Source organism: Panthera pardus, unplaced genomic scaffold, assembly GCF_024362965.1.
Source record: "Panthera pardus isolate Hobbes unplaced genomic scaffold, ASM2436296v1 HiC_scaffold_13, whole genome shotgun sequence".
NCBI lineage: Eukaryota > Metazoa > Chordata > Mammalia > Carnivora > Felidae > Panthera > Panthera pardus.
Window position 1 is genome coordinate 156,187,400 of NW_026526688.1, and position 23,739 is coordinate 156,211,138.

The window sequence follows — 23,739 nt, forward strand, 5'->3', positions numbered from 1 at the left end:
AAAAAAAAAAACAACTTCCCCTTTCAAAACTCATATTATAATTGGAAGAGACAAATAATGGAAAACATACATAATTAACTGGTACACTATATATATTAGAAATCTCCAAGACGGGGCACCTGGGTGGCTCAGTCGGTTGAGCGTCTGGCTTCGGCTCAGGTCATGATCTCACAGTCTGTGAGTTCGAGCCCCGCGTCGGGCTCTGTGCTGACAGCTCGGAGCCTGGGGCCTGCTTCGGATTCTGTGTCTCCTTCTCTCTTTGCCCCTCCCCCACTCATGCTCTGTCTCTCTCTGTCTCAGAAATAAACATTAAAAAAAAAAATTAAAAAAAAAAAAGAAATCTCCAAGACTTCCAGGTTTGATGAGTTGCTAATAGGAGTCACAGGACTCAGCATATTGTTGGACTCACGGCTAAGATTTATTACAGTGAAAGGATACAAACTCAATAAGCAAAACAAAAATGTGCAGAGAAAAATCTAAAGGAAACCAGGAGCAAGCTTCTAGAGTTTTCTTCCAGTGGAGTCATGCAGGACCCACTTTATTCCCTCACCAAAAAATATGAACAATATATGTGATATGTAGCCAACCATGGGAGCTCACCAGAGACTCAGTGCCCAGAGTTTTATTGGGGGCAGATTATATATGCAATCCATGTACTTCAATCCTAGAATCCCGGGGCGGGGGCAACACCTTTCAGCATAAAGCATATTATTTACACAAACAGTCAAACAGTTTAGTCACATTGAGTCATTTTACAGTTAAGAAGATCTTAAGAAGTCTCCCAAGTTCAAGTTCCTAGATGTCATGCAAGGGGAGGTTATGTAAGTAGATCTTTTAAAAGATAACAGTCAGTCCTGCTATGTTAACTTTTCTGGACAGTGTATTAGAAAGTGACAAAAGCAATTAAAAAATGTATGGAGATTTGAGAGTGTTGGGAGTGAGGATGGTTTCCTATTTTCTTTTAAATTTTATTTATTTTTTTTTTATTTTTATTTTTCAACGTTTTTTATTTATTTTTGGGACAGAGAGAGACAGAGCATGAATGGGGGAGGGGCAGAGAGAGAGGGAGACACAGAATCGGAAACAGGCTCCAGGCTCTGAGCCATCAGCCCAGAGCCTGACGCGGGGCTCGAACTCACGGACCGCGAGATCGTGACCTGGCTGAAGTCGGATGCTTAACCGACTGCGCCACCCAGGCGCCCCAAAATTTTATTTATTTTTAAAAAAATTTTCAACATTTAATAATTTTTGAGAGAGAGAGAGACAGAGAAAGACATAGTATGAGAGGGGGATGGGTAGAGAGAGGGGAGACACAGAATCCAAAGCAGGCTCCAGTCTCTGAGCTCTCAACACAGACCCAATGCAGGGCTCCAACCTAAGAACTGTGAGATCATGATCTGAGCTGAAGTCAGATGCTTAACTGACTGAGCCACCCAAGCATCCCAATGGTTTGCAATTTTAAATAAAGTGATCAGAGTATACCTAATTGGGAAGGTTCCATGAGCATTCGAGATGGGAATGAGCTAGCCAATTAGATTTGTTAATATCTGGAGAGGGGATAGCCAGCACAAGGACCATCAAAAGGCCAAATGCTAGTGCCCAGTGAGCCATTAATAGAGTTATAGGAGATATCAGACAAGTGGAGAAAAGAGCAGAATATTTAGGATACTAAAGGCCATTTTAGGAAGTTTGGGTTTTGCTCTGAAAAAAATGCAGAGCTTTTGGGGGGTTTTAGCAAAGAAGTAATATTAAATATTAAAATGGCTACCATGTTGAATACAGGCTTAAATGGGGCAAGGATAAAGTAGGAAAACGAGTTAGATAGGTGTTATGATAATTCAGGAGGGAGATGGTAATGGTTAGAATGGATAGCAGCAAGTGAGAATAATGTCATTTGAGATATATTTTGAAATTATACCAACTTGATGTATGGAAAAAGAATCAAGTTTGACTCCAGGGTTGTTGGTCTGAAAAATGGAAAACTAGAGTCCCTATGCATTGATATAAACAAGAATGAAGATGAAATAGACCTGGTGGAAATGATCAGAGGCTGAGTTTGTACAAGTTAAGCTTGATATATTCATTAGATATGTATACATATATATCTGTAAGTAGTTGAATATGTATCTAGAATCATTGAGAGAGAGGACAGTGCTGGAGAAGCAAATGTAAAAGTCATTGCCTATAGAGGAATAAGATAACCAGGAGACTAAATTTCAAAAGAGAAGAAAAAAGAACCAAGAATGGAGTCCTGGGACACTCCACTAGTAAGAGATGGGAAGATTGGCACAAATCAACAATGGACTCTGGTGAAGAACCAAGCAGTAATATAGGGGGAAAACTAAGAGTGTGTGGTAGTTTGGAAAACAAGTAAAGAAAGTGTATAAAAGAAAAAGTACATCATCTGTGTCAAATGTTATTTAATAGACCAAGTAAAATTAAGGTTGAAAATTGTGTATTGGATTTAGCAATTTGGAGGTCATTGATGAACCTGACAAGATCAATTTGGCTGAATGATAGGAACAAGAAGCCTGAGTGGAATGGGTTTTAGAGAAAACGTAAACAAAGAAATTGCTGGGTTTCTCTGCTAAGAGGAGCAGATAAATTGGAACTGGAAGAGAAAATTTAACCAGAAGTATTTTTCCTGTGGTTGTTTTCCTCCTTATCCTCTCCCCCCACCCCACCCTTCCTCCTATTCCTCCTCCTCCTTCTTTTTCTCCTTCTTTTTAGAATGGGGAAATATGCTAATGATAATTTTCCAATATAGAATTGGGAATTGGGGAGTGAATAGATGACAGGAATGGTACCTAATCAAGAGGTGAAGAATTGCCTTGAGAAATGAGTATTGATAGCTCTGTTAATAGAAAAGAAGCATATATGGCTACAGATTCTGATAAAGACATCCATGTGTGGTGGTGGGAGTCTATTAAGGTTTTTAGAATTACTTCAGTTTTCTCTGTGAAGTAAGAATAAAGGTCATTAAGAATAAGAGGAAAAAGAAACATGGAGGTTTTGAGGGAAGTAGCAAAGGCATAGAAGAATGCTTGAGGACAATGGGGAAGGGGGTAGGTTGGAGATACTTAGTATGGTTTTATTTTAATTTTTTATTTTTTATCATATATATAATATCATATTTATTTATTTATTTATTTATTTATTTATTTATTTATTTAAATATATGACATTTATTGTCAAATCGGTTTCCATACAGCCCCCAGTGCTCATCCCAAAAGATGCCCTCTTCAATGCCCATCACCCACCCTTCTCTCCCTCCCACCCCCCATCAACCCTCAGTTTGTTCTCAGTTTTTAAGAGTCTCTTATGCTTTGGCTGTCTCCATTTAGTATGGTTTTTAGACAACTTTACACTCCCTTTAGGTTGGCCATCATGATTTTTAGAGGGACATCAATTAGTGTGACTTGTTTTTCTTCCATTAGATTTAAGTGCATAGGTTTCAGCTCAAAGTAGGCAGATCATTGTATTTAAACAAGGTTATGGATTTTCCATGAATGTATAGCCAAGTGAAAGAGGGATCAAAGAGTCAAGATTATATGAGAAAAAATGATTATGAGAACTGACCATAAAATGTAATCTGGATAATCAGGGAAGCAAGGCCAAATTAAGATGCTCAAAAGGTGGCAGTAATTGGTAATGACAAAGTTTTAGGATTATCACCATGGAAATAAGTGGATGGCAGAGTGCCTATTGAAATTATTTGAAGGTAGTGAATAATATGGATAGTATGATCCAAATATTGTTTTTAAGGAAGGCAGGGAGGGCAATTGTTTGCCAGAGTCAATAAGAACAAGAAAACACATTACTCTAATTCAAATATAGTGAGATGAAGGAAATGGGAGAATGAACAGTCACTGCTTTGGGGCTTCGGCAGAAGCAGTGTGGTCAAGACAGGTTCAGGTTTTTGTTACAGCAAGAAGGTGATGAGGATTCTTAGACAATGTTTGAGGACATAAGGACATTTTCTGATTAGGGGTTGGGAAACTAAGTACATCTGGTAGGTTTTCATGAGTTAGGGAGAAGTGGGAGTTGGAGAAAGGGAAGAGGATGTGCAAAGGCCTCTGGATATTACAGTGGGCAAGATGAGGACGGCCTGAGACTAAGCTTCTCATGGTGCCAGGTATCAGTACAGACACAGAACAAAAGATGTAATGGGATTCCTTCAGATGACCTGAAGGCATTCAGGAATGGCCGTGTTACGGGTAGAAGATGACTGGAACCCTTCTAGTTGATGTAGTTGAGGATATCTACGGAATTCGGGTCTTAACTCTGATTCACTTTCATGTCCTCTTTGTGTGGGTTAATGGTTTGGATAAAATAAAAAATAAAAACAAAAGCTTGTATTTGAAAGAACTATCACACACTCTTCTAGCTTTTAAAATGTAGAACAGGGGCGCTTGGGTGGCTTGGTAGGTTAAGCGTCCGACTTTGGCTCAGGTCATGATCTCACGGTCCGTGAGTTCGAGCCCTGCGTTGGGCTCTGTGCTGACGGCTCAGAGCCTGGAGCCTGTTTCAGATTTTGTGTCTCCCTCTCTCTGACCCTCCCCTGTTCATGCTCTGTCTCTGTCTCAAAAATAAATAAAAACGTTAAAAAAATTTTTTAAATGTAGAACAAATTGAAATCTCTGTATGCTTATCTAGCAAAAAGAAAATATGGTTCAACAACAACAACAACAAAAATTAGGTCAAGTAAAATATGGAACTTGTATATAAAGAATTAAATATCTGTCTTGGAAACCAGCACTATCTAGCAGTGGAGTGAAAATAATATATGGTAGGATCCTTATAAACTTCTCCAATCACTGTGTAATACTTACCTTAATGTTTTAATGCAGTTTGTTAGATGTTTAATAAATTCTATCAAATTAATTAAATGTGCTCTAGAATATTGCTTCTGTAGCCTTAAAATGTCTTTGATTCTCAGCCCAAATGAACATTTTAATTGTTATCTCAGATAAGTTGCCTTAAGTATAGTTATACCAACAAGTGCATAGTATTACTTGGATTCTGTTGCCTGTATTGGTTACTTTTGATGTCACTTTTTATGAGGCCTAGGTGCCTTGTCTGACAGATCTGACTTGGTAAACAGAACTGCTTTGCAATAGTGAGAGTCGTTTTTTCTCTCTGAGACATGTTTAAGGTCATGATGTGCAAATGTTTATCTCCTGAAAATCTCAAAGGTAACTTACCCATGGGGACTCATTATTTCTCTCCCTGTTGAAATTCATTTTTTTTTTATCTCTAGACTTGCATCTGTAAAAAGTTGGCATGGAAGAGAAAAACTGTGTCTAGTGCATAATATAGTGTATAAAGAGGAAGCAACACAAGTTTTATTGCCATTCTGGACAGTAACTTTTCTACTGAAGGCATTCAATATAGATTTATCTCAATTACAAAACGTATTTAATTTAAAAAGTTTCACTGTTTATTATGTACATATATATTATATATTATATATGTACACACATATATATAATGTATATACATCCATTTTGAGTTTATTTTTGTGTATGTTATAAGAAAGTGGTCTAGTTCCATTCTTCTGCATGTTGCTGTATATATTATATAATATAATAAGCAGTGAAACTTTTTAAATATATAACTTTAAATATATATATAAAAGTTTAAAGGTAACTTTTTAAATATATATAACAGATATAATATATATCTAATAAACAATGCAACTTTTAAAATATATATTATATATTAGAGATATATATTTAAATATTATATGTGTATATATATATATATATATGTATGTATATCAGTTAGTATAGATTGATTATGCTCCAGTAACAAAGTCACAATTTCACTGGCTTAAATTCACAAAGGTTTATTTCTTTTTTTTTATTTAAAAAAACATTTTTTTTACATTTATTTATTATTTTTGAGAGACGGAGAGACAGAGCGCAAGTGGGGAGGGGCAGAGAGAGAAGGAGACAGAATCCGAAGCAGGCTCCGAGCTGTCAGCACAGAGCCCGACACGGGGCTCGAACTCAGGAACCCTGAGATCATGACCTGAGCTGAAGTCGGACGCTCAACCGACTGAGCCACCCAGGCGCCCCTGACAAAGGTTTATTTCTTGCCAAGGATTGACTGAATTGTGTCTTTTACTTCTGAAACGTCCTCATTGCTGGATCCAGGCTGGTGGAGCCTCTAGAACATTGTTAGTCATCAAAGCAACAGGCAACATGTTTTGCAGCGCTGTGCTCTGCAATTAAAAGCTCCATTTGGAAGCCATGCATGTCCCTTCCTCCAGCTAATCTCGTGTCCCCACACTCCTAAGGAAGCTAGAATTTCAAGCCTACCCATACCACGGAGGTGGAGAATGATCAATATTTGGTGACTAGCACTAATAACCACTGTATTGGGGCAATTATTCAATGTTTTTCTTTTTAGGAAAATAAGGAGTATTACAATTTAAGATTTCTAAGAGAGCTGATAAAGTGTTATTAGACTGTGTATAGATTATACCTGGAAAGACAAATCAAAATAAGATATCCCATTGTGGGGATATGTAGAATACATAGTGAGGGATTTTTTTTTCAGAACAATTTGAAGGTAATTTGTTTTGTTGATAAGAGAATATTTCGGTTAGATTTCTGTTAAACCCTCATGTTAATATGGACATAACAATAGAGTACTGGGTTAGAGATTAAACAATATATTGTCAAAAATTATTTAACATGAGAATTATAAAGTTTCTGATTTTGGTTTTAATTCCGCTTTGATTTTCTCATAGCTTGTAAGCAACAAATGCCAGCAAATTAAATCTCTAGAAATAGAGTGAAGAGACTTAATTTTTCCCCAAGGTACAAATAGAAGAAACAAAGAGGAATACAAATTAATGGCTATAAAGCAGTTGAGTTGCTTTAAGAAATAATTACTCATATTAATTTAAACATTGGTTTTGACCATCTGTCAAAGGAAAAATACAATTCAAATATGAATGTATTTATTTACAGATGTCTGTGTGTACAGGAATGTGTATTAATGTGTCATAATGTGTCTATGGGGAAACAGAATTTATGATTTTACTAATTTAAATTTTGTAGAAATTATGATAATTTATTTGTACTTTTTACTTTGTGACCTGTCTAACCTAAAGTTGCGTTTATGAGGAGATTGATTAAACATATAGACTGTCGTAGAATGGAGTGTTTCTTTTGAAATAAGAGAATGGTGTGTTGATTGAACATTATCTTGACCCAGTGATATTGTGCTATCCACACTTGTACAGACAAAAATAAAAAAGAGGAACAACTAATCACATTCCTCTTCTCTGCAACAGACTCAGTGAATGGCAGAGGATCAAGAAATGACTGCTATCTCTTTGAAATGCTTTTATACATAATTAGAATGGAACTTTTAGTAATCATCGCTGCTGCAGATTCAGCTCGACAAATCACGAGTATTAGCAATGTTAAAGTCAAGCTTGCATCACAACATATAAAAATGTCTATTTTTTGTTCTATTCTCTTTTCCACCATTTCATTTTTTCAGTTTCAATTGCTTATGACTCATAATGACTTCCCATTGCTTTAAGAACAATTCAATATTCTCAACATCAAATACTAAGTTGTAAATGATCTGATCTTTGTTTATGTCTGTGGTCTCATGTCAAAGTTCAGATAAAGAAAACATGATACATGTATGTACACGATGGTATATTATTCAGCCATAAAATATAGGAAATCCTGCCACCTTTTGCTACAATATGGATGAACTGTGAGAGCGTTATGCTAAGTGAAAGGAATCAGACAGAAAAAGACAAATACTGTATGTTTTCACTTCTATGAGAAATATAAGAAAAGCAAAATTTCTAGGGAGCAAAATGTTACCAGCGTCTGTGGGGAGTGAGAAATAGAAACATGTTCGCCACAGTATACACAGTTACAGCTATAAGAGGAAGACATTCTGGGGATCTAATGTACAGCATGGTGACCATAATTAACAATAATGTATTACATACTTGAAAGTTAGAGAGTAGATCTTAATACTATCGCTACCAAAACTACAGTTCTTGTATGAGAGAATGGAGGTGATAACTAACCCTATTGTGTCAGTCATTTTATACTATATATGTGTATCAAATTATCATATTGTACACATTAAACTTCAAAGGTTTTTAGTCAATAATATCTCAATAAAGCTGGAAGTTTAAAAAGATTCTGTGTGCTTCGGATTTTCCTTCTCTTCCTTCCAACTGCCTACCCTTTACTTTCCCTCCAAGTGCCCTTTTCTGCCAAATGTCTATTTATCTTATGCAGTTTCATCTTCAGACCTCTCAGGAGATGTCTCTGAACCCCAAGGATAAGTTAGATCCCCTATTATATAGCAACACAGCATTCTGTACTATGGACCATCTAATACCATCATCAGTTAAGCTGAAGCATTTTGAATCAAGCAGCAAAACAGAATAAGAGACAGCATGGACTATTGTGGCACGAATTAAATTGTCAATTAATGCCCCTATATTGTGAAAATAAACCCAATTACTAGATTGCTTACTAATCCATCTTGGTTCAGGGCTTTTCCTTTAAATGTTTTCCATTCATTTTAGTTCAAGGAAACTACAAAATGTTTTCAGACTCCACAAAAGAAATAGCCAATCTCCTCATTTAAAACCAAACCAAATAAACTATCCTCTTGAGATGTATAATCTACTTCTTTCTCCATGCCCAGCATTTTAAATTATTAAATGAAAGAATACACGGTTGAGTCTTGAGTTGTTACATTTATTTAACCTCACCAAGTTGGAGTTAAAATTAAGAAAAATGAGTAAGTGAAAAGTTTAGGTCTGAATGGTTACGAAGGCTCCCCCAAAGAGTCCTTCCTAAATGATGAGTGTCTAGTCCAAGGATATTTTTCTGTACTTGATTGTCAATAGTCACAGGAAGCAAATTCCTGCTTTCAGGTACTAAGGACTCAGAAGTACTGAGGAATTCTTTCAAAGAAAGAATATATATATATACATGTATATACATATGTATACATATGTATATACATGTATATACATGTATATATATATTATATTTATATTTATATTAAATATATATTATATTTATATTAAATATATATTTATTTAATGGACACATTGGTCCTATCTCTCCCCCACCTCTCATTTTAATATATGAAGAATTAAATGACAAAATACCTTCTTGGGTACTGTGGATGTAGCTACTTTATCTCTTCTTTTCTTGAGGAGAAATTATTGAATTTATGTTTATGTACCCCACTAGAATGTATGTTCCATGAAGGCAGACTGTGTATGTCTCAGACACAACACTGTGCCATTACTCAGTCAAATAATGGTGATATAATTACACAACAAATATTTGTAGTTGAATGTAAGAGATCCATAGGAAAGTATGTCCATAGAGTAAGTGAAGGCATTTTTATAATACCATAACACTACAAACTTTTTTCTCCAATGTCTTCATTTGCAATACCATTTATTTTCTTCTATTAGAGACATCTTAGTATTAAGAAAGTCTTTATTTTTGGGGCACCTGGGTGGCTCAATTGGTTAAGTGTCTGACTTCGGCTCAGGTCATGATCTCGCGGTCTGTGAGTTCGATCCCCACGTCAGGCTCTCTGCTGACAGCCCGGAGCCTGGAGCCTGCTTCGGATTCTGTGTGTGTGTCTCTCTCTGCCCCTTCCCTGCCCATGCTCTGTCCCTGTCTGTCTCAAAAATAAATAAAAAAAGCTTAAAAAAAAGAGAAAGTCTCTATTTTTGAAAATATTTTCCAGTTGACATTTCTTTTGCAAGCATGAATTACACCTCAAGAGAATTCTGAGTAGGCAAAATAGGTGAAGGGGATTAAGAAGTACAAACTTCCAGGCAGGAAATAAATAAGTCATGTGGATGTAATGTACAGCATAGGGAATATAGTCAGTAATATTGTAATGACTTTGCATGGTGACAGTTGGTTGCTAGACTTATTTCATAATGTATAAAAATATTAAATCACGACACCTGAAATTAATAGGATATTGCATGATAAGTATACTTTAATTAAAAAGAAAAGTAAACACCCCCCGACAAAAATAGAGAAAAAGAATTATGATATCATCAATGGAAAAACCTGTGCCTTACTAAACTTTGTTTTTCCATTTCTTAAGTTCTGCCATAATTTATGTCCTCAATAAATAGTTGCTGAATATTTATTTGTATACAGTATTTAAATTTTTTTTGGTATACAGTATTAAAAGAATTTAAATAAAAGCAATTTCAGAGGATATGTTGATTCTGATGTGGAATAATTAATATAGTATCCCTGTTTATGTAATACTACTCCATAATTATCAAGAATAAAAAAAGAGATTTGCATTTTCTTTCAGTATTTTAGTACTCTACGTGTATAAACTACACTTCCCACTGTTTTATAATTTCTTAAAATTCTCTAAGTGTATTACTTATGTATTCTGTATAACATTAATTTCAATGTAGAGAGAATTTGCTTGTCTAAAATGTATTTTCCCTATGTAGAATGAAAATGTATTTGATGTCATAAAAATATGTAGTTTGGGATAAATAATAGCTTTCCAGAAGGCAAATGTATTTGAGGGGTTTCATGAGATATAAACTCCACACCCTGTTGTTGTTGTTGCTTGTTGTTGTTTGGCTTTTCTTTCTTTTTAGAACAATACTGATTCAATCAAATATTTCAGAATATCACTGTCTGAAGAAACTGATAATGCAGGACTTTGATTTATCTTTGGACTGAGAAATGCAATTGTAACATTTTTAGCAAAGAACCATGGTTTTAAGTGGAAAACTAATTAATAAAGCAGGCCAGAAACAATTTCTGAGGCCACTTTAAGTTCATTAATTAGCAGTATTAGAAACTTTGGTTAAAAGGAAATCCCTAATAGGAATAGAGAAGGAAATTTGCAATAAAACAATGTCCAGCATTGCATTAACTTCCTTTGTGTGTTTACTCTCTGCAATATGCCTGCATGACAAAATCCTATTAGATTTACTTCTTTTTTCACTAATATATTTATTTTTAGCAAATGCTTATGTAAGTGCCATATGTATATTATTATCCAATAATATAAATGAAAAGCATGAACATTCTTGCCACAATCCATGTTAAACTGTGTTACACAATGAAGTTAATTTCACTACAATATAAAATAAAATTACTTTATTTATACATTTATTTACTTATTTATTTTTGAGAGCGAGTGTGTTTGCATGCGTGCACACATGCGTGCACACACACGTGCACACACACGCCTTTACAAGCGGGGCAGGGGCAGGAAGAGGGAGAGAGAGAATCTTAAGCAGGCTCCATGCCCGGCACTGAGCCTGTCTGGAAGGCTTCACCTCAGACTGTGAGTTCATGACCTGAGCCGAAATCAAGAGTCCAGTGTTTAACTGGCTGAGCCACCCAGGCACCCCAAATAGAATTACTTTACAAAGAAAAATTTCTGCCTTTCCTGCAAGAGAAAATACATGGAAAATGATTAGTCCTTTGGACTGAAACCTAGACTTATTTAATTGTGGAGGATTTGTATCTTGAAACAATAAGAGTAAAGTTCCTAAGCCCATGAGCCTTTTCTCATTTCCCAGGCAGTTTCTGTCTTCACTGAAAATCTGAAACTTAGCCCACATTTATTCTTGTAACCTCAGAAAAGTTTGGATCATAATAGGAATACAGGCATGCTTAGTATAAATGACCATGTCAGATCTTGGCTTCCACCTGTGGTCTGGAGAAAAGGAAGAGGTGATATTTAAAATGAGATGGTGACTGTGCTACCCATACAAACAACCAGGGAAGAAAGGAAGTGTGCACATCTGAAGTACCACTTCTAGAAACTGAAATAGGTAGAAGAAACTGGAATCGAAGCAAATATTATAATGCTTACGGTATATGATCTTGAGATAAACACAACAAAAAATGTTTACATGTTTTATATTTCTCAGCCAAATTATATGCTCACAATGAAAGGAAAACAACTATAAGTCCCCCACTCAAAACAAAACATTCGTCAATTTACTGACATTTAAAATATTAGTTTCTAGAGAGTTGGCTTTCTCCCTCCCTCCTTTTTTCCTCCCCCCCCTCCACTTTTCCCCTTTTCTTTCTTTTGTTCAATAAGCATTTATTAAATACCTACTGCACATTAAACAGAGTATTAGCTATGGAAGATAAATAGGTAAGTCACCTCAGAGACTTGGTCATGAGGTTCACTGATTCTCAATCCCCTTCTAGGCAGGGTATTCCCGATAATGTTCTTCAATATATGGATCCATAAAAGGCAGATCTCACTAGCACTAAGGAACATGGAAATACCACCTACTGAGCATGTCCAGATCCTTCCCTACTTAAATGAAAAGTGACTTAAGGGGAACCAAATAGCTACAAACACCCCATATTTGAATTGGAGCAAGTGAGGGAAAGGTGTCTGGAAGTTGATAATCAGTTTTGTCAGCAACATTCTATTTCCTGGGAGGTAGAGTCATGAATAAAGTTCTGAGTTTCTGGTTAACAGAAGGGATGTCTAACTGGACTGCTTCTATGGAATTTTGCTGTGCTTCTGGCCGTCATCCCTTTCTTTCTTCTCACTTAACCAGAAATTCTTGAGCCTGTAATTCTTGCAGTCTTTTAGTATTCTCTCAATAAAAACAAACAAAAACTCTGTTTTAATTAATTAATGTCTTTTTCTTTTGCTTGCAACTAAAAACTCCTAGGAGTATGGTCTCAGTCCTCATAAAACACACTAAATAAAAGGCTAAGCCAGCCAAGAAGCCTAGTAAATTACCATAATTATTACAAGTGCCATACTTCTCATATGAATAACAATAAGGATGGGGTCACCTGGGTGGTTCAGGCAGTAAAGCATCCGACTCTTGATTTTGGTTCAGGTCATGATCTCATGGTTCCATGAGATGGAGTCCCATGTCTGGCTCCATGCTGATAGTGCAGAGCCTGCTTAGGATTCTCTCTTTCCCTTTCTGTCTACTCCTCCCTTGCTCACTCTTTCTCTCTCTGTCTCTCGCTCTCCCTCAAAATAAATAAATAAATTAAAAAAAATCTGTTAAATCCTGGGATGCCTGGGTGGCTCAGTTGGTTGAGCATCTGACTTTGGCTCAGGTCATGATCTCACAGTTTGTGAGTTTGACCCCACATCAGGCTCTCTGCTATCAGGACACAGCCCACTTTGGATCCTCTGTCCACCTCTCTCTCTCTGCCCCTCCCCTGCTTGCACTCTCTTTCTCTCTCAAAAATTAAAAAAATAAATAAATAAAAATCTGTTAAAAACAATAAGGGTGAAATCTAATGTATGGAGTAGACCGATATAGGCTAGATGGGTGGCCTGAGTTTCTTACTGCCTATTAGTATTTGATAGACAGCAATGTACATGATGAGCTCAAAGAATCAAGGCAAGGTAGCATTCGAGCTACTTTTGGTTTGAAGCTACTATGGTTTAAAGAATATAGAATTTAAATATTCAAAGTCTAAAAGTACATCAGAAAATAACAAGTAATTTGAGTGTTTGGAGCAAAGGTAGTACGAAAAAATGAAATGGAAGATGATTCTAGAAAGATGAAATAGGTTATAATTTTGTGAGTCCTTGCATGCCTTATAAGAATATTTATGTTCCAGAAACACCAAACTGCAGCTCAGAGAGCATCAAGCAGAATAAATACCAAACACTCCTAGGATTATCATATCCAAACTGCACAAAGTCAAAGACAAAGAAAATCTTGAAGACAACTTAAGAAGGATGGGATAAACATCTTATCTCTGGAGCAAAAAGGTTAATAATTATAGCAGAGCTTTTGTTTTACAGTTTGCAGGCAAGAAGAGAGTGATAACTTTAAGGCATTGAAGGCAAAATTACCAACCTAGAATTCCTTATTTCATAAAATTATCCTCCAAAATTGAAAGAGAAATCCGACTTTTGTGAACAATCAAAAGCTGAGGGAATTCGCTGCCAGCATACTTACTTGGCAAGAAATGTTAAAAGTTCTTCAGGCAGGACAAAAATGATATAGGTTAGAAATTCCAAGCTCCTTAAATGCGGGCAGTACACAGTGACTTATTTCCAAGAGGATAGTATGAAAAAAGAGGGTAAAATGGTAATTTTACAGTAGAGAAGTCCCACATACACCGTCTCAGATGATCAGGATTAAAATCAACGGTGATAAATTATGTTACCAGTATGTACATGATATGATGAGACTGGCATCTTGCCTCTGCTGTACCTATCTCTTCAAAACCAATAAATCCGGTCTAATAATGGGAAAAACATTATAGGTCAATCTCAGTGGAGGGACATTCTATAGAACATCTGGCAAGTTCCCTCAAAATGGTAAAAACAAGGGAAGTCTGTAAAACTGTCACAGTCTAGAGCTACCTAAGGAGACATGATGACAAAAAATACTTGACAACTAAATGAAATACAGCGTTTGGATGGGATCCTGGGACAGAACAATACATTAGGTAAAAACGGGACATCTGAGTAAAGTATGGCTTTTAGTTAATAATAATGAATCAATCTGTGTGGTTTAATTAGCTGTAACAATTGTACCACACTAACATAAGATATTAACACTATAGGAAACTGAGTGGAGGCTATCTGGGGTCTGCATTATCTTTGCAAAATTTTTGTAAATCAAAAGTTATTCTAAAAAGTGAAACATTTGCTTTTTTAAAAACAATGTAAAAATAAAACAAAAAAAAACCAATTCCAGTAACTTTGCAAGTATTCGATTGGGCATGTTTATACTATCTGTTTTGGATTCATAGCTGTATTATAGTCCCTACATTAGGAATAAGCCAATTTAAGTAATTTATAATAAGTATAGGTATTAAAAAAGATGCTCTATCTGAAAATATTTGAGAAAGAATTCTTTATTCTTTTAAACATAATTTTGTATCTCTAGTTCTATCGAATGGTATAGGCAGAATTGAAAAACAAAAGCAATGTAGGGATTTCATTTTTAATATAAAATTATGTGAAATAGTTATAGGATGCAGTGACATGACCTTATTCGAAGCAGTATAAAATTTATCAATGCCCTAATAATCTTTCCTTTTCTTTTTTTTTTAAATTTGTTTTTAACGTTTATTTATATTTGAGACAGAGAGAAACAGAGCATGAACGGGGAGGGTCAGAGAGAGAGGGAGACACAGAATCTGAAACAGGCTCCAGGCTCTGAGCTGTCAGCACAGAGCCCGACGCGGGGCTCGAACTCACGGACCGCGAGATCATGACCTGAGCCGAAGTCGGACGCTTAACCGACTGAGCCACCCAGGTGCCCCTCCTTTTCAATTTCTTAGAAAAGTTGATTCAGTTGTTCTCCTGTGAACTTAAAAACTGCATGCTTCTTTAGCATTTCTTTGAGGGAATGAAATATTTTCCAATTTATCTGGTGTGGCTTTAATTTGGAGATTCTTAAACAATTATTCGAACACCAGAACCCGATTTTGAAATGGGAAGATAAAGAACTCTACTTACGTGCCTCTGGGAGGAATTATTTTTATGAGAAAGATAAGAGGTTAATTTAATCCCTTGATAGAAAGCCAGTCATAGGCCTAGGTCTTAGGTTTCATCCACATGTGGGCCCACTGGCGTTGCTACATGAACTGAAGAGAGGCTACTCCTGTGACACTGACCAGTAGAGTATTGTAGAGACTGGACTGTCATGGTCAGCATTCTGTTCATCCTCACAGCTATTATGGAGTTACTATTACTGACAAACGAAGAGACTTTGCAATGTGTGGGTGATGTGCCAGAGGATCCTCCCGCGCATGCTGCGTCATGGGTAGTAGAGTCAGTCTGTATGAGAGCTCGGGTTTTATTGTTTTTGTTTTTGTTTTCTAAGTATATTTATTTACTGAGAGAGAGAGAGAGAAGGGGATGGGCAAGAAAATCCCAAGCAGGCTCTGAGCTGTCAGCACAGAGCCCGATGTGGGGCTAGATCCCAGGAACTGTGAGATCATGACCTGAGCCGAAATCAAGAGTTGAAACTCCAACTGGGCCACCCAGGCACCCCAACAGCTCAGGTTTCTTTCTTGTGTATACTCTTAAGTATTTACATTGCATCCCTGAAATTTAGAACCTGGCCCAGTACCTATATTTCTTATGCGTTATTTTGGGACTCAAACTGGTACAGGTTGAACTATGTTTTGTCATCATCCCACCCCCAGATATGTAGGTGTCCTAATCCCAGTTACCTCAGGGTGTGACCTTATGTGGAAATACTGTCATTACAGAAGTAACCCAGTTAAAATGAGGCCATTAGAGTAGTCTCTAAAGCAATGTGACCAGTGTCCTTATCAAAAGGGGGAATTTGGACACGGAGACAGACATGCATAGAGAGAGCTGATGTGAAGACACAAGGGGAAGTCTGTGTGAAGACAGAAGCAGGCAGAAGTGATGTTGCCACCGCACCAAGGACTGGAAGCACCCACCAGGAGCTAGAAAGAGGCAAGGAAGGATTTGCCCCTACAGGTTTCACAAGGAGCATGGCCCTGCCAACATCTCTTTGGACTTTAAGCCTCCAGAGCAAATACATGAGAAAATACATTTCTGGTATTTGAAGCTACCCAGTTTGGGTACTTTGTTACAGCAGCCTTAGGAAACTAATACAAAACCTAAAGCAAAAGTTCAGTTTTACTGAATGTCCTCAGACTGCTATACAAGAATTTCACTCAGCTTTCTATTTCACTTGCTCTAAGCTGCTATAGGGAGCAGGGACGCACTTTATCATATTTTCATCCTACTTATCCAAGCTCTATTCATATGTTTTTCATGCTGTCACTATCTTCCTCAAATTCATGGCTTTTGCAGACAGTTCTGGGGAGTATACATTTTTTTTTATTGGTTTTTATGGTTTCTGAACCATAAGGAGATGTTGCTTGCCTTTTTCTAGAAATTAAACTCTCACTTGATTCCTCCACATTATTTTTTTAAGACTGTATTATGTCATCATTGTACCCCTGTCTTGTTTTCTAATTCCTTACATAGTTCTAGGCCCTGCCTTTGCAAGGCGTCGTTTAAAGAATTGAATAGTATTACTGAAGAATTCACAAAACAAAGATGAGCACCTATGTTGTATGTAAGTATTGAATCACTAAATTGTACACATGCAACTAATATTACACTGTATGTTAACTAACTGGAATTTAAATAAAAACTTGAGAACAAAGAGGGGCTCCAGGATGGCTCAGTCAGTTGAGCATCTGACTTCGGCTCAGGTCATGATCTCAGGGTTGGTGGTTCCAGCCCTGTGTCGAACTCCGTGCTGACAGCTCAGAGTCTGGAGCCTGCTTTGGATTCTCTGTCTCCCTCTATCTCTCTGCCCCTCCCCTGCTTGGTGCTCTCTTTCTGTCCCCAAAATAAATAAATAAACATTAAAAAAAGAAGAAGAAGAACAAATTGGGATGCCTGGGTGGCTCAGTCGGTTAAGCATCTGACTTCGGCTCAGGTCATGATCTCACAGTTTGTGAGTTCAAGCCCCACGTCAGGCTCTGTGCTGACAGCTCAGAGCCTGGAGCCTGCTTCGGATTCTGTGTCTCCCTCTCTGTCTCCATCCCTTCCCTGCTTGTGCTCTGTCTCTGTCTCTGTCTCTCTCTCTCTCTGTCGAGAATAAATAAACACTAAAATAAAATTAAAATAAAAGAACTAAGAGAATATTCTTATCTTTCTTTATTACAAAGTGGATATGTGCATAGGCACCCAAGTACACATGCATGTTTGTATTTCTATATGAGCATACATGCACCAAATATTTAGCTCTCTAATGATGTTTTTCTTTAATTATTAATAATATTAATTTGAATTCTTTAAGTACATACATCTCGCAAAAGTAGCACAGAAGTTTGTTGAATGCCAGACGTCCGCCTGGGGCTACACAATTGCTATGGAAAATCCGCATATGAATATTTCAAAGTTAAGTCTGATAAGTTACTTTCTTTAGTACATGAAATGGTAAGTCAGTCGACATGAAGATTTAATGTACTTTAAGAAACAAATCAATTTTGCTCTTTCCAAAAAGGTACTTTAACCCCCAAATATAATCAGATTAAGCACAGTAACTTTGTTAAACCTGAGACCAAGTGAATTATCAGATTTATGATTTGCATAATTAGGTTAATTAGTTTCACTGATATGTCCCTGTGTTTAAATCCTTCATTTTCATTTTATTTTGATAAGTTCCATTGCAATGATTTCTAAAAGTTGTATCACTTGTGTTTTAAGTTCTGATAAATTCCTTAAGATCCCAACTGACAGTGGCTAATGGAACTGCTAAAGAGAAGTCACTCCTGTAGCTTTTTCAGTTAAGGCCATTTAAAAAGGAAAAAAAAAAAAAAATCGTCAGGGCAAAGCATTCTATTATGTTCTATTAGAGCCAGTTCATGTAATTTTCATTTTTAACAACAGAAAAATACCACATGTGAGTCTTTTATCCACTAATAAACATAATTTGGTACTTGTGCTTTATATCACTCTAAATTGCAGCCCTATCTTTCATGCCAAAGACAGCCTCAAACTACGGATAAGAGGAGGAATTTTTTCTTTCATGAGAGGGTTTAATGATGTAGTTTCACAATTGTCTTTGTTGCTGAGTATTTGCCTTCCTTTCAAACACAATACTCCAATTTATCAAGTAATCATTCTACCTGCTCTTTATATCTAATTTCATGTATTCATCCAAAAGCTTTAAAAATAATTATTTTATGATGCATCTGCATTTTTATTATTTTCAAGTAGGATGGTTTATTTCTAAATGCTTTTAGTTCTAACCTCTACCATTAGTAAGAAGTATGCAACTTCCAGAACACATGAAAATGTAAAACACATGGAAGCTTTTATGAGATAAATATATGGAAATTCATAGATCAGAGGATGAGAAATGAAATCTATATCCTTTTTCTGACAGTTACTGTTATGAATTGGACCACCAAAATCCATATCTGTATATATGGATTAGATAGGCTTTGAACACAACAACTTTTTTTTTTTCTTTTTATCATAAGTCAAATGAAGGAGAAGCAATATATAACAGTTCATCTTTTAAAACCATTACAAATTAATTAGACCTCTTTTGGTCAATACTTGTTAGCACTTGATATTGCAACATTTGCAATATTTCTGGATTCTTGTGTCTGATTTTTCCCCTAGGAAAATGGGCTTTGGATTTATGTAGCATTTTCGTAGAGAGTCATCTTGCAAACCAACCATTACCTATAAAACATGATATACACACTGGAAGTATTGTCTCTCAAGTTTTCTAATGTTCCCTGAAATTGTATGTGACTAATGGAAGTGTCTTTATTCTTTAGCCACCATAACTTGTTTTTTAAGTTATAATTTTTATATTTTACAGCTATAACAATTGTTTAAAATGTTTATTGTGTTTAATAAATGTTATATTGTTATCAGTAATTTGTAAATGTGTTCTGCTAAGTCCTTTAAGACATCGTTTTTGGAAAGGTACGAGTAGATTTGTATCTTACAAGCTATGCAGGTTTGGGTAAGTTATGTGAACTCTGTGAATCATACTTTTCAGTAAAATGGAGGTTATAATAGTAGATAGCTCAGAGAGATGATATAGTTAAGAAATAAGCATTAAATACCTCCTATCTTTTAAGAGCTCTTCTGGGTGTGGAGGATACCATTTAATGAAACCAGCAAATCTCTGCTATCCTGGAGTTAACATTCTAGGAAGCAGCAAAGTAGGTGAAAGTAAAAGACAAAAAAAGGTGAAAAATAAATATATGTAAAAATATATGTATATGTATATATTTATATATGTATATATACAATACTGGAAATTATATGCACAATGAAAAAGAATAAACAGTGAGCAGGTGGAGGGCTGGATTGCAGGATGCTGTTTCAACTAAAGATGGTCGATAAAGAGTTTTTGTTTCTGGGTGACATTTGGGCAGAGCCCAAGATTAAGAAAGAGAGAGGGGGGCTCGTGAGTGGCTCAGTTAAGTGTCTGACTCTCGATTTCAGCTCAGGTCATGATCTCATGGTTTGTGGGCTCCAGCCCTGCCTCAGGTTCTGTGCTGGTGGCATGGAGCCTGCTTGGAATTCTCTCTCTCTCTGACCCTCCCCCACTCATGTGTGCTCTCTCAAAAATAAATAAATAAACAAAAAAAAGGAGAGAGAGAGAGAATCATGAATATATCTGAGAGAGATGGAAGTAGTAAGTACAAAGTTTCTAAAGAGTGCTTTGGTATCTTCAGATTGCAGCCCACAGGCCATTATGGCAGCAGCTGAATGAACAAGAATGAAATGGAAGTAGTTGACTTCAGAGATTGCTGAAGAAGCACAGTACGGAGGAAAGGACAGACCGTGTAGGCTGCCATCCTGACTGTGGATTCTAGCCTGAGTGAGGCCTGAAGTCAATGAAAGATCTTGAGCAGGGAAATGACAAAGTCTGATGAGCAAGGGCAGATGTAGGGAGTTTGCTTACAGTATATTCACATTTTTGTCCCTCCCTGAAGTCCTGTGTCATCTGTCTCTGTACAGGATGCGGCTCCCACCATTCTTTTCGGCTGACTCCCTTTCAGGCATCAAGTTTGGGCTCCAGTCTTATCCCATCAGAAAGTCTTTCCCAGACCACCTCTCCTGAATTATTTTTTTCCACTGCCACTCCTTCTGATATTATCCTAATATATTTTCTTCATAAACATATCAGTATTTTACAATATTTGTTCATGAGCATTTCCTTCAATAGAGCAGTGCCACTATCTGTCTTTTCTCAGCCATCGGATTCCTCATTGCCTAAAACTAACTAGAACATAGTAACTACTCACTTAACATTTCAGGATGAAAGAATGAGTATTCTAGGTAAATATATATATTTTTTTCAAAACAAGGGTTTAATAAATCTATAATATACTAGTGACAAGGACTTTCTTCTTTAACTTTAATTACTCTGAGCTGTCTTTTTGATAAAATCTCAACCTTGGCCCCCAGCCCTTACCAGGTCTGCATAGTTGAGTTTCAGCAAGAATCCTTCTAAGTCAGTTTAGAGAAAATCCCTTACCCTTGATATCTGATCATCCTGGAAGGTCTTCAGCAAGAATCCTATTAAGGTGGCTTAGTCATAATCTCCCTCCCTTGATGTCTTGTCTTAATAGTTTCCCATCTACAGCCCCAGTACCCCCCAATGCCCCCACCCACAGTTCCTTGGCTATAAACCCCCATTTGTCCTTTTATTTGAAGTTGAATGTGCTCTCTCTCCCTTATTGCACTACTATTTCTGAACATTTGGATTGCTTTATCATTTTTGCTATCATTCAGAACTCGAGTATAAATACATTTCTGCCTCTATTATTAGAAGCATTTCTTTTATATTCAGTATACACAAGGATTCTGAGATGTAGTTATCTCACAGCAAGTTTATTCAAAATGATTATTTCACTAAAAACAAATGAAATGCAATTTATTAAAGCAAAACAAGGCACAAGACTTTATGGAAACATCAAAATGCCGAAAAAACTTAAGAATTACCTGCCCCAAATCATAGCCAAATGAGAGAGCTCACAAAGATAAAGGGAAACTAGAAAGATTACTTTTGCCTATAGGGTATTTTTTACTTTAATCTAAACAAGCTGTAAACATGACATTTGGTTAGAAAAGAGACACTTCTTCCACTCTGTATTTACATGAATTGTAAAGACAATTATGAGTCAGTTAAAAAAATTAAAAACTTACCTGTGTTTAACGTTAAAAAAAAGGCCCAGGACCTTAGTTGTAGGGAAGGAAGAAAGGGAAGGGAAGGAAGGCAGGAAGGAGGAAGGAAGCAAAGAAAGAAAAGAGGAAGAATGAAAGATAAAATAAAGAAAAAAGGCAGGAAGAAAAGGAAATTACTACTACTCTTTATGCATAGATTTCTTGCAAAAATTTATAAAATCTGTTCATTTTCTTTAGCTTCTGGGCCTTTCCCTTTTCCTATTACCTCTCCCCACCCCCTTTGTTTTTCATTTGTTTGTTTTGTTTGTTTTGTTTTGTTTTTCATTTGTTTTGTTTTGTTTTTACTATTGCACTAGTTTTTTTTTAAGATGTTAATTGTTGCTCTTAGAAAAAAAGGGTTCTATGAGCAAATAGGATTGGAAAATACTGCCTACTTTCCTTTCTTGGAAATAAACAATGCAAGTATGCATATTAAAAGCTCTCAGAAATTCTGTAGTAATGGAACAATTCCAAACTAATTTCACCATTTAACTCTATTTCTTAATATATATTAATAGCTTCTCAAAAAATATGATCTTGAGTTGTGGGTAAGAAAATATGTATTAAAATTATTTTCTATTCTTTATAGTCTGTAGCACAGTTAAAGGAATTCAATCGATATGTTAAATCAAAATAATGTATTTGAAATCCCAGGATCTAGAGCAGTGACTGGTACAAAGTAGTTGCTCAAATATTTGTTGATTGAACTTTGGGAATCAGGTTGTCGTTATGAAGTTATGAAGTCATGTACAATAAGAGAATGTTTTACATCTGCTCTGTTAACTTTCACCTCACCTTTGTTTTACTCACACAATCTGAATTTTGTTACAGCATCAGTATTTGCATATGTTCTGTCATTTGCTTATTGATGACAAGACTTCAATGGTAGACTGAGGCGATTTTCAAAGCTATGTTATGATAATATTGCATAAATTTTCATTGTGAAATAATCAATATAGAAGGCTAAGTAGTTCTCCAAATTTCTTGAAAAAGTGTTTAAGGAAGTGACCACACTCTTTTAAGATATAAGATAATGGTGTGACAGGCTAAATAATAGTGATGCTAAATACGGGAAGAAAAATCTATTCTTTGAAAAAAATCTCAGAAAAATATATGAATGATACCAGGGAAAAGTCCATTATGACCATGTTTTTGGACTACATGTGTATTAAGAAAACAAGAGAAAAAAAAAGACTAAAAGAGCAAACAAAAACAAGAGAAAGGATGGAAAGAAAGAAAAATGGTTATATTAGCAATTCCACCGGATGTTTTCAATATATTAGTGTCATTTTGTTAAGAGCTATATATAAAATATATATTGCTTATGTATCATCAAGACTCAGTGAAGACTTGGAAGTCTTAAAAAAGATTTTTAAGTTTCCAGACTAGTATGATGCACTCAGGAAAGTATACACATCGTCCTTTTAATTCCAATGTTTGCTCTAAAGGCTACCTTTCCCTACCTATATGCGCATCATTCTGGTATTACATTATGCTATGATTATATTGATGGGATTATTGGAGCCAGACTTGTAGGCTCACCTGAGCCAAAACATGTTAACTCTGCAATTTGTATGCATTCATTTTTATGTTTCCCAATATAAATATCATTATAATGCTTAAAAAAAAGTTTGAATATATGATTTTTGTCAATAGTGATAACTACAGGGCCATTTTCTATTTCAAACAAATACTGGATTTTGCCATTCTGCCATGTGTTTTTTTTGTCATCATTATCATCATCATTATTTTGACCATCATTATCTTTATTTTAATTTCAAAGCCACATGTACAGCAGTGAATATCATTCTTTTTGATGATTTTTGCTTTATGGATAGAAATTGAGTACAAGAAAATAACCCTTTCTCTGCGAAGTGTCTGTCTTAACTTTATATGAATTTACTGTGTCTTTGACTTACTATTTCTTTTTTTTTTTTAATGTTTATTTATTATTGAGAGACAGAGAGAGAGAGCATGAGCATGGGAGGGGCAGAGACAGGAGGAGACACA